Raw genomic sequence first — 8,384 nt, forward strand, 5'->3', positions numbered from 1 at the left:
ACCTGTCTGCTTAGCCACCCTCATGCCCACCTGTCTGCTTAGCCACCCTCCTGCCCACCTGTCTGCTTAGCCACCCTCCTTCCCACCTGTCTGCTCAGCCACCCTCCTACCCACCTGTCTAGTTAGCCACCCTCCTACCCACCTGTCTGCTCAGCCACCCTCCTACCCACCTGTCTGCTTAGCCACCCTCCTACCCACCTTTCTCGGCTACTTTTCTATTTCTATGAAGAGACACATTGACCAAGGCCACTTATAAAAGAAGAAATTTGTCAGGGACTTACAGTTGCAGGCGCTTAGATCATCACGGCAGAAGCATAGTACTGGAGCAATAGCTAAGAGCTTGCATCTGATCCACAAGCATGAGGCAGAGCTAGAGGGAGCTACCTGGGAATGGTATGGGCTTTTAAAACCTTGAAGCCCACCCCCAGTGACACACCTCCTCCAACGAGGCCACACCTCCTAATCCTTCCCGAATAGTTCCACTTACTGGGAACCAGGCAATCTAATGTGTGAGCCTGTAATGGCCTTTCTCAACCAAACCACCACACCACTCATTTACACCCGTCTGCCCACCCACTCATCCACCCATCCATCCATCTTCCCTCGCGTCTGTCTTCAAGGCTCCCTCCCTGTTCTCCCCACCCCATTCCTGGATGTTCTGTGCCAGGCTCTGTGGGGAATCAGACGTGGGCTTGGCCTTTCAGAGCTCACAGTCAGCTCAGGTCTTGGTTGCACATGACCACGGCACCAGCAGCCTGTACTGGCAGCACTAACAAGGGCTGGCCAGGGAGCTCAGGCTGTTTCTGGTCGGCTTCAGGGAGCCCCTGAGGCTTTACCCTCAGTGTGTGTGCTTGTAGGCAGTGAGGCAGGAGATGAAGGGGATCGGGGTCCAGTGCCATTGGGATAGAGACCCTGGAGGTGGTGTCTACTAAGGTAAAGAAAGACCTGGGCAGAGAGCCAGACCTGAGTTCAGGTCCCAAAAGCCACTTTATAGCTATGTGACCTGGGAAAGGTTTCTTGCTCTCTCTGGTCATTTTTTTCCTTTCCTATAGAAGTAGGCAATTTACATCTGTCTCTCTTGGGCCTGTGTTCAGTGTCCTGTCTCTGAAGACCTGCTGTGGGACTTACGCTGAGGCCATAAGGCTGCCACTCCCAGATGGCAGAGCCCTTGGGTGTTTTTCCCTGCCTGCTCCTGCTTGCTGGGCTTGCAATCTCTCTCCTGTCCCCCTCTGCTGTACAGTAGCCTCTAGGATCCCTGGTCCCTGGTCCCTCCAGAGCCAGACCCCTCTCCCCACTCTTTGAAACAAAGCCCCCCTGTGATTGGCAGCACTCAGCTCGGTTTCCTATACCCTGCGTATGACACAGACCAAGACCCACCGGTTCCAGTGGCCTGAACCTCCTTTGACGGATGCCTAGCATAGGCACTGAGCATCCAGAGACAAGAAAGTTGAAACCTTTATTTAGCCTTGCCTGCTCCAGATTTGAGCCGTTACCCACACATAGACTTTCCTGGACAGGTCAGCTGGAAACCTTTCCTTATACCCTGAGGCCTAGCCAGGTTGCTAGGAGATCTCAGCAATGGCTGTGTGTCTAGGGGTGGGAATGTCTGGACCAACTCTATCTCCTTTTCTCTTTCTGGAAAAGAAGCCTTTTCCAGATTCTCTCACCTCCGAGAGGACATTTTCTGCCTGAAGGATGGGAGTTCAAGCCTGCGTGTAGTATCCACCAGAACTTTCTGCAGATGTGAGGCTGCTCTGCTCGTCTGCTGTGTTCAGTATGGCAGCCGCCTCTTCTTGGTCAGGAAGCACTCAGCACATGGCAAATGCCACCGAGGAACTCAAGTTTCACTTCGCTTTATTCCTATTCATTTCGACCTCCCTAGGTAGTGAGCACAGCCATCTGGACAGCGCAGCTCTGGCTGGCTGCCTCTGCCAGCCTATAAGACCGGGCACGGCCAGGTCTGGGCAAGTGCTCACCTGTGCAGGAGACGCCTTTCTACCCTCTGACCCTCAGCGGGGACTCCTGTGTGTAATTGCCAGCTGGCACAGGAGGGAAACCACTTGTTCTCCGTGGCCTGTCCTCAGCTCCTCTCTGTCTGTAGGCATGCACGCTTCCCAAGGGCAATTTCATTCCCCTGTTGTGTTACTCTGATGGCTTAGCTGGTTTTCCTCGTCGCTGGATTGTTCACTTACTGTGCTCAAGGGTTGCTAATGTCCCATTAAAGCAATTTAATAGTTTTCTCACCATTGAGCATTTAGGCTGCTCCTACCTCATTTCCGTTGTTATGGGCTACGAGTGTGATCCTGTATGGCTCTTTTGTTGTCTTTCTTGAATTATTTCTTGGCTCTAAATTCCCAGAAATGAGGGATAATAGGCTTAAAGGGTATTTTAAACCTGTCTCAAACACAACAAAACAAAACAGAGCAGCTGTGGCCAGTTCTTGCCTCTGAAAGACCGAAGCTGTTTATATTCTCGCCTGTAATGAGGACTGCTATACTACCCAGCCGCCGGCATCTGGTCATTATTGCCTGCTTTTGCTAATTTAATACATGTACAGAGCATTCTTAATTCTTTAATACGTGTATAGAGGATTCTTTTGGCAGGACAGTCTGTGGTTTCAGTTTCCCTGTGGTCTTGGTCATACTTGCCACTTTGGTCCCCAGATCTCAGGTCTCTTGGGCATCTTGTGAATGTCCCTCTCTGATCAGGGTGGCAGTGGAGATGGCCCTCGTTACACGTGTGGTTGGTGCTAAAGCCCTTCTGTAATGCCTGCTCTCTTTGGGTACATCCCTGGATGGGAGACTCATTTCCCTTTTGGTAGAAAAATGACCCGAGTCCCCAGGGAACTCAGAAACCTAAGAGTAGCATCATGAGGAGCTGGCTCTGGTGTTGTAACCCTACGAACTCTGGCTCCTCCCTCTGTGGGCCCGGCTTCTGCCTTGTCTTTACCTTCTGGCGGACTGTCTGCAGAAGTGACAAGGTAGACTCTCCTGCATGGGGATAGCTCGATGGTAGGATGCTTGCCTAGAATGTGGAGGCCTCGGGTCCAGTCCCCAGCATCAATAATGAATAATAAATTCAGGCTGGGGAGATGGCTCAGTGTAAGCACTCTGTAAGATGGCGGTCAGAGTTTGGTTCACACCACCCATGGAAAAGCCCGTAATCCCAACCTATGGGAGTTGGAGCCAGGCAATCCTGTGGGGTAAACTGGCTAGATGAGCCAAAGCCGTGAGCTCTGAGTGATGTAGAAAGACACCCAGCATCAGCCTCAGGCCTTTGCATGCATGTACAGACATACACATGCAGACATACCATACATGTGCCAAAAACCGAAACCCACCTTAGACTGGTTAAAATGCAGGACTAGGGACATAATTCAGTGTAGAGCCCTTGTCTAGCATGCATGAACCTTAGGTCTGAGCCTTAGCACAGGAGCCAGGAAGGTGGGGGCGATACCCACAGTTCTCTACCCTTCCACTCTGCCAGTGTAGCTACCCCAGAGAAAGAGAAAGCTCCTTTCTGGTAATCTTAAGAAAATGCAAATAATAATAATAATATAAAGAAAAATCCAAAAACAGACAAGAAACCATTCAGGGACAGTTTGCCTGTCTTGGGTCACATGCCCGACCCTGAACCTGTAGCTGCGACGAAGCTTGCCTCTGACTACTTGGGCCTGGATGTGCAGCTAAGCCAGGGAGGGGTCAGCCCTTCTGGATTCTCGGACTGAGAGTGAAGCAGTTCCCAGAGACAGTAGAGTTTTTCGTGAACAGTGGGAATGGGGTGCCCCAGGACCCTTCCAGGCAGCTGCAGAGACTCTGAGGCCCATGTCTTCTGCACCCCATTCTCCTTCCATCTTTGTGCTCAGGCATGGGTTTCTGTGTTCGTGTGTGTGTGTGTGTGTGTGTACACAGTTTCCCCATCTGGAGAATGGGAATCAAGGACTTAGATTTCAAAGCTATGGCTGAAGGCCTGTCTGCATTCTGGGATATCAGCCATTTCCTGGGAAGGGAGGGGACCAAGTGGTCATCTGGCGGCCAGAGAAGGGAAGGGTCTGGGTCCTCTGCTGACTTCCATGCTTCCAGATCTCAGTGATCCCCCAGCTTCTGAACTGGCTTGCTGCACCCCTGGGGTGGGACAGAGTTCTTGGCTGGGCTGGGAGGATGGCCCCACCTCCTCTAGGCTGGGCCCCAGGCGGTCACAACGGGGAGGATTGTTCCCACAGACTGTCTGGGCCAGAAAACACAAGTCGCCACTGTGTTGGCTTTCAAGGGTGTGGGCTCCAAGGTTAGAGACCGCCAGTCACCAGTGTGCCTGGGGAATCCCCCTCATCCCTGGCCTGGCCTCGGTACTGGTGAGATGGAAGCCTTGATGCTGTGTGTTTATGGGAAGCCCGCCTGTTCGCCTCCAAGAGCACCTCATTTGTTCAGAAGTTCACCCCTCCCTCCAGCCTCTCCCCATAGCACAGAGAGAGCTTGGGCATCATGCCCCACCCTCCACCTATACAGAGGAAAAAATGGAGGTCCAGGCAGGACTCATGCTGACTGTATAGGCAACTCTAGAAAGCAGTTCGATTCAAGGTCTTTAAAACACCAAGGGTCCAAGTCTGTTAGTTACAGCTATATGACTTTGGACTTGGCTTCACCCTTCTGAATACACGGTTTCTCTTTTTATGGGTGTCTCACTCTGTTGGCCAGGATGGGCTTGAACTCCTGGGCTCAACTGATCCTCCGGCCTCCCAAATAGTTGTTGCTACAAACTGATCAATGGTGCTACACCTGATCATCCATTTTCCTCTACATAAAACAGAAAGACAGACAGACTCGCAAACAGGCAGCCTCCAGGAAGCTCTTTGAACCCAGTACCTCCATCCTCTCCTTTCCAGGCCCCAGTCTGCCATCTGGGAAGTACGCATGTAGCTAGTGCCTGCCTCAGTGTCTGCACCTGTCAAGGCCCCCTTGCTGTGAGTGCTTGGGGCTGGCTGTGCTTGTGGTTAGCTCCCGAGGAGCAGACAGGCTTGTGACAGATGGGTCCTTCAAAAGTCACACGCCTGTCCGAATTGTAGCTTCCTCCTCTGTTGCCTGAGAATGGTATTTGCCTTCCAGGCCTGAGGAGTGGCAGTGGTCAGCACTGACTGGCCTTTTTTTTTTTTTTTTTAATCATTGCTGTTGCAACATCCTCTGCTGCCTTTTGGGACTGGATTGTTGCCCCAGCCAGACTCTTAAGGAATTTGTTTTTGGCACGGTGACCGCATAGCCCCTCCCTGGTGGACTCTGGGTTCTGAAATCTGAGTGAGGCAGCGGGCACTGACTGGGCAGTCTTGGTGCTGACACTGGCTCCTTGCTGAAGCCCCGGCCCTTCGGTCAGCGCTGCGTTTACAGTGTGGGCAAAGCAGATCTGCGCGCTCCTGGAAAACCTTCCCACCCCCACATCTACAGGAAAACATCTCTGTTTCAAGGTGACATTCAGCCTTCTCCAGAACCCTCGGCTCCGAAAGGTGGTGGTGAACGGGTGGCTTTGCCTCGCTCATTGTGGTTGAGGAGGTGCTGTGGTCACCTGACCTTCCATCTGCCACCCCAAAAGGCCTCACCCTTCCTCTCTGCCTCTCCAAAGGCCCAGAGGTGCCTAACTTCTCTTCTAAAAGAGAGAGACTCTAACTGCTCATCTAATGAATTTTTAAGGTGTTCTGAACAAGCACTCAAAACTGAATGGTGGGGAAAAGGGACACCCCACCCCACCCCAACACACACATCCTATTGACCTGGGCTCCTGGGCTGGGTGCTGAAGGTCTCATGACCTTTGGTCTGAAAAACACTTTGGAGGAAGACTGGTTAGTGGGAGCGTGCCTTCCAGAGGTCCAGGACCACATGCTACTCTGCTCTTGGGACTTTGCCTCAGTCTGCCTGCCTAACTGCACCGCCCTGGAGGATGGTTGAGATAGTAAACTAGGTTAGCACACCTAAGAAGTGTGGGCCCAGGGTAAGCTAGCCCTGTCTGTCTCCCCCCCAAGTTCCTCACCCCCCTACCCCAGAAACCACCTGCCCTAATTACTGCAGGGGCACAGGGCGGAGCTCTTGGCAGCTTAGGATAACCCAAACTGAGAATAGACAGCAAAAACGCCTGTTTGCATCCTCCCCGCCACTTCCTTCTCAAAGGTTCCTTCTAAGGTTGGTGCCTGCCTTCTGGGGCCACGCCCATCGTAAACAGTCACTAGTGCCTCTCAGCAGGGTAGGTGGCACCTCTCCATTCAGACCTAAATCCCTGAGGCCAGGGAGAGGGTAGCTGTTGAGTGCCCCCTGCGTGGGTCTTACCCGAGGCATAGCAAAGGTCATCAGGTTTCAGAGGCTTCTCAGCGCTGGGGATTGTATGAGTTTTGAATAGTCTAGAGCAGAGGTTCTCAACCTGTGGGCCGTGACCCCTTTGAGACACTTTCATAGGAGTCGCCTAAGACCAGCAGAAACAGATTCATTGCGATTCATAGCAGTAGCAAAATTACAGCTATGAAGTAGCAACAAAAATAACTTTACGGCCGGGGGTCGCCACAACATGAGGAGCTCTATTAATGGGTCGCAGCACTAGGACGGTTGAGAACCGCTGCCCTAGAGAATGGAGAGACCCTGCGATGATAGAAGACCCGGCTGCAGTGTCCAGGCACCTCTCTGAATTTGGCCTTGCTTCTCACCTTCACTGTGGGGGTCTGAGCTGCGCATTGCTGTGTCCTGGCCCTGTGGGTGAATGCGTACTGTCATCCTGGGGCTGGAGATAGATGCCCAGGAAGAACTGTTGTCAGCTAAGGTCAGAGGTCAGAGTGGGCGGAGGCACAGCGCCCTCCAGAAGGCACAGGTGGAGCTCGGTTGTCCACGGCCCTGGGGTACCCACTGCTCCTGTGCTTGTGGAAAAGCAGCCGCTGGTGCCCATGGCTGTGTCATCAGTGTGACCTCCATCAACACTGAACGCAGCCTTTTATTAGTTTTCTGAGACAGGGTTTCTCTGTAGCTTTGGAGCCTGTCCTGCAGCTAGCTCTAGTAGACCAGGCTGGCCTTAGACTCACAGAGATCTGCCTGCCTCTGCCTCCCGAGTGCTGAGATTCATGGCCTGTGTCACTATGTCTGGCTCAAGGATTTTTGTTTGTTTATTTTTAAATCATCTCCAACAATAAGTGGATCCTATAAGTGGAACCCCATCCCCGCAATCCTGGTAGCCTCCGTTTCTGTCTGTCACTGACCACTTTGGGTCAGTTAGATGGAATCATAAGTATTTAGCTTTTGTGCCTGTCTTGTTTCACTTAGAGACCAGCATTTATTTTCTTTTTTCTTTGTTCCTTTCTTTCATATTTTTAACCTTTATTTCCCTTTTCAAAGTTTTTTTTAAAATTTATTATGTATACAGTGTTGTGCCTGTGTGCTCTAGGTCTCATTATAGATAGTTTTGTGCCACCATGTGGTTGCTGAGAATCGAACTCAAGACCTCTGGAAGAGCAGCCCATGCTTTAAATCTCTCCAACTCCAACCTTTATTTCTAATGCAGTGCCCAAGAAGGCCAGAAGAGGGCACTGAATCCCCCTCCCGTGGAATTATGGATGGTTGTGAGCCACTGTGTGGGTGCTGGGAATCGAACCCAGGACTTCTACAAGAACAGCCAGTGCTCTTAACGACTGAGCCATTTCTCCAGCCGCAGAGAGCAGCATTCTCAGGGCTCATTTGTTACTGTTTCGGCATCATGGTGGGAGAGCAGCCTATTGTATGTATGTGTTAGCTGACGAGCTGGAATCCCCACTTCGGGCTCCCTCTGGCTCTGAACCTGTAGCAGGACTGCAGCGTCTGTGTTGGTCTCTGGGTGCTCCACTGCTGTCCTGCCCCGTTCCAGTTCTCCCTTCCACGTCCTCAGCAGCTCCTGGTAAGAATCCTGACTGTGCCGTCCTAGGAAAGCCTTCACTCTTTCTCGGCAGATAAGAAGCAGTGGTCTGCCCAGGTGGCATGTAGCCAGGGGGCAGTTTACTACGATGCAGGTGGGACAACTCCCCCCCACATACACATACACATGACCCCCCACATACACATACACATGACCCCCCACATACACATACACATGACCCCCCACAGGCACATAACCCCCCCAGAGGCATCCCCACATACACACATACATGAATACATACACATGACCCCCCACAGGCACATGCACCCCCCATAGGCACATGACCCCCCCCACAGAGGCATCCCCACATACACACATATACATGAATACATACACATACCCCCCACATGAATACATGCACATCCCCCCCACATACACATACACATGACCCCCCACAGGCACATAACCCCCCCATAGGCACATGACCCCCCCACAGAGGCATCCCCACATACACCATACACACACATGAATAT

The 8,384-nt window shown here is 52.1% G+C and overlaps 1 protein-coding gene across 1 annotated transcript in view; it reads left to right on the forward strand.

Moving 5' to 3' along the window:
- The window catches only part of Stk10 (serine/threonine kinase 10), a 101,988-nt gene that overhangs the window by 15,270 nt on the left and 78,334 nt on the right, over window positions 1-8,384 (forward strand). The window lies entirely within an intron of this gene.

This window comes from Microtus ochrogaster, chromosome 7 (assembly GCF_000317375.1).
Source record: "Microtus ochrogaster isolate Prairie Vole_2 chromosome 7, MicOch1.0, whole genome shotgun sequence".
Classification (NCBI taxonomy): Eukaryota; Metazoa; Chordata; class Mammalia; order Rodentia; family Cricetidae; genus Microtus; species Microtus ochrogaster.